We start from the raw sequence: 4,501 nt of genomic DNA on the forward strand, positions 1-4,501 counted from the left end.
GGAAATTTTTAGGTGAATAATGACTGTGACTTCGGTCTGCCAACATTAACAAGACTGAAGGTAACTCACCCTACTGATGCCAGGTAAATAAGCGTGGCCACAATGTGTAATGACAATGTGATTATTATGACATTTATATCAGCCATGTGAAATCCTCCCAACTGTGTCCTGTGACTTCACTGATATGTTATCATTTGCAGACCGTCCCCAAATAACTGTACAATATGTGTGAGGTTTCTGGATGAAGTTCTATGTGAGTGAATGAAAGCTTTTAAACTCAGACAAACAGACTAAGAGAGCCAGAATCTCTCTCTCTCTCTCTCTCTCTCTCTCTCTCTCTCTCTCTCTCTCTCTCTATATATATATATATATATATATATATATATATATATTCTTGTCAGATTTACCTCAAGCAAAGAAATCTGCTGAGTTTTGAGTTGTCCTCTGGGCATTTTCTGCATGCTGGCAGTCATTGGAAGTTGTTGTAAATGTAGACACATCTGTCGAACAGACGTTTAGATCCAGTAAAGCGGGGGGCAATGATCACATAAAAACCCGGGTCTGTTCTGCATGCCCCAATAATCGTCATTAAAAATAACTCAATCAAACCATAAAACATCTCCTTTAGGTCTGGCCTCTCTTAAAAACTTTCTTTTCTACACCATCTTGTTTAAAAAAAAAATATGTAGCCACCCCAAGCTCATTTTACATGGTTTGACTATTGGAAGTTGCCTTGAGACAATTATTCTTGCTTGGTTACTCTTGTGGATTTGGTTTTGAGGTTAAGCAGGCATTCGTAGAGCAATTCGTTGATGTGACCCCTATGACATTGCTTCTGTCTGAATAGGCTCTTTGGGTCAAGCTGAGCCTTGTGATTGCAGGTTCTTAAAGGGTCAGAAAGGTGAAGTCCATTATCAAGAAGGTCACTGCATCTGCCAGCATCAACTGCAGGTGGCCGAAAATAATGATGCGCTGGTTTTTGTTACAAGACACCACACTATGCCATTTAGTTAAATCAACTTTGTAAGAACGAGCGTGGTTGATATTTGAGCAATTTGGTGGGGGTTACATTTTACAGGGAAAATTATGAAAAGACGAGTATAAGTCATTTATAGGATATGAATAATGAAAACCAAATGTACATTATCTTGGAATTTTGGACTTTCTTTTGGCTAACCAAACAACAGAAGCCTATATATATATATATATATATATATATATATATATATATATATATATATATATTGAATATATATCTATGAAGACCACAATCGCTACTAAATATTTCCTTTTAACCTAACTCTCCATTTGAACTGAATCCATTGCAATGTGACATGAAATCAAAGTCCATTATGGTGTAAAATCTATATGCATAATAAAACCTCATTTTCTTTCTAGCTGTATCAATGATTATTGCTGTTAAAACTCTATAACTCATGGTTAAGTGTCTATCTTGACATCACATTGTATTTGACAATGGCAGATTTCACGATAACTGATTAAATAATAATATCTCTCACATTAAATAATACAGGTGACTCAATAAAAGCAGTCTGAGAGATGACTGTGAGAGTGAACCCGGGATCTGTGATCTTCATTGTTTTTCATTCTTTAGTGCACTTTTTGTTACCCAGCATCCTCTGTTTCTCTTTAATACTTCAAAGTTTCAAATAATCTCATTATTTTTCAAAGTAATGCTTAAATGGTTTGTAATTTTTTTCATTTAGGCATTTTGTCAGTAATTTTGGCAAACACACTGTTACTCTGAAGGATTCATTTTATGTATTTTTTACATAAGGTGGGGTGCATGATTTTTGAAAAACACTTTGTTAAAGGGCTTAAGTAGCCAATCAACAGTAAGGGGCATGTCTACTAACCGACATTGGGGCCTGGGTTGCGTATGTGTGGGGTGGGTCTATCAAAAGAAGGTCCAGATTCTATTGAGGTAGGGGCGTGTTTGTTTAGGTGATTTCAAATGTCAACATTGGCTTTCAGAGATCATGCCTTTAAGCTTAATTCTTAGTTTTAGACTAAATGTTTAGGATCAGAAACTGTTTCATTATAAAGCAGTAGAAACATGTTGCTAAAGTTCACACAAATCTTAAATGGAAGCCGGGGCAAGTGGTCACAAAGTGGTACTCTCTCTCTCTTTCTATCTTTCTATCTATCTATCTATCTATCTATCTATCTATCTATCTATCTATCTATCTATCTATCTATCTATCTATCTATCTATCTATCTATCTATCTATCTATTTACTTTATTAGTCTGTCTGTCTATCTACTTACTTTGTCTGTCTGTCTATATCAAAGTGCTACATCTGCTTTGATAGTTGAAACTCATTGTCAGCTATTGAAGGTGTGAATTCAGCCACTTTTACCACACAAACACGCATGCATGCATTCTCTAATGTACTTTCTGAAGCAAATTTCCTCTATTGGTGTCGAAGAAGTAGTGTGACTTCTGATGGGGGGTTATCTTGATGTGAGCTCTCTATTACTTCCTATTGCTGGACACAAGTGTCACACTGGAGCTAAAAGTGTTTCCTTACAGACAGCATATAAACACTGTTTATTGTCGTGTTGATAGAAAGTAGCACAGGTAAATAAGGCTTTAAATATCTGCTCTGTATAAGAAAAGTGAGTTTTAGAAAGTCTCTACAATATCACAGTCAATAGAAGTCTTCGTCCAAGAACAACCAACACCAGACCCCAGCATAAAGTCTCATTTACTCATTTTATCTTTATGGTCATTAAAACAAGCTTTATTTATTTATTTATTTATTTTTCATTTTAAGGAAAAAGATTACCCACACTGTAAAAAGATATCAAATCAACATATACCGTCAAAATGTTTAGCCATGTTGTCAATATAATAAGAGTATACAAATTCAACCCCAAATCAGAAAAGTTGGGACACTGTAGAAATTGTGAGTAAAAAAGGAATGGAATAATTTACAAATCTCGTAAACGTATATTTTATTTACAATAGAATATAGATAACAAATCAAATGTTGAAAGTGATACATTTTGAAATGTCATGCCAAATATTGGCTCATTTTGGATTTCATGAGAGCTACACATTCCAAAAAAAGTTGGGACAGGTAGCAATAAGAGGCCAGAAAAGTTTGCCAAATATCATGCCGAAATGAGCCAATATTTGGCATGACATTTCAAAATATCTTACTTTCAACATTTGATATGTTATCTATATTCTACTGTGAATAAAATATAAGTTTATAAGATTTGTAAATTATTCCATTACTTTTTTACTCACAATTTCTACAGTGTCCCATCTTTTTCTGACTTGGGGTTGTATATGTGTCAGTATTTTCTGATGTAAACTATGTGGACAAATTCACATTTACACCTTTACTTTTCTTCTGTAAACTAATTACACAGATTGTGATACTGAAAAAAGAAATCAATATCAGTACTTTACAGTACCAATAAAAAAGTACAAAATGAAAAAGATTTACTGTACAGTGTAAAAAATGTGAAAAAAATGCAGTAACTCAAAATTTTAACATTCACTTGACAACAATTTATCAATTCAGTCCACATTAAAAAAAAAAGAAAACAAGCTTACAGTAACAGATTATGACACAAAGGTCAACCATTTTGCATGACATGCCTTCTACGATTAACTAATTCCTAAGGGGCGGTTTCCCAGACAGGGATTAGACTAGTCCTAGACTAAAATAAATGTAAGAGCTGTCCAAACTGAAAACAACTTGCACTGACATATCTTAAAATACATCAGTGCCCTTTGTTTTGCCTGAAATTCATACAGGTATTGTTTTTAGTAAGCCATGTTTGTTAAAACTAGTTATATTTCATAATTAAACTAAGGCCTAGTCCTGGTTTAAGATAAACCAACACCATGTTTTGAGGTATAAGAATATTCAAATGAAAACCAGTATAATGTATTTTAATATAAATGACAATTGAAAATGTAGCAAACAGCAGGCAATTGTACATATTCATATGCATTTTTGTACCAAAGCATTTGCAATTTGTCAAAAAATAAAGAGAATTTGCTTTTATGTTGTGCATAACTGACTTGATGATGTGAATGTTGAACAAAGTGCTCCAAAGCGACTGAGAAAATCTATAAACTATTACTATTACAAACTATCTGCATCTGACACCCTTCACAGATTTAAAGACAGAAACATTGCACCTGACAAAATTCATGTGGTCTTTAAAAGTCTCGCTGTCCAGCTATAGCATGAATATCTAGCAGCTGTCAGGAAGTCCTTTCATCTGAGACTGAACTTGTGAAATGCAGATTCGCTCAAATGGCCAATGCTTCTGGTGACGGGGGCTTCTCTTCCTTGAAAGAGTGAAAAATGACAGCTAGTGACTCGAGATGACAGCAGTATTGTAAAGCTTACACCTATGTGTTGTGGGAACGTCTAGTCACTTTAGTTCAGCTTCACAGAGATGTCATGTTTATATCCTGCTGGCCTACTGGATTAAATACATAAGACTTTACAAA

Source organism: Misgurnus anguillicaudatus, chromosome 23 (assembly GCF_027580225.2).
Source record: "Misgurnus anguillicaudatus chromosome 23, ASM2758022v2, whole genome shotgun sequence".
Lineage (NCBI taxonomy): Eukaryota > Metazoa > Chordata > Actinopteri > Cypriniformes > Cobitidae > Misgurnus > Misgurnus anguillicaudatus.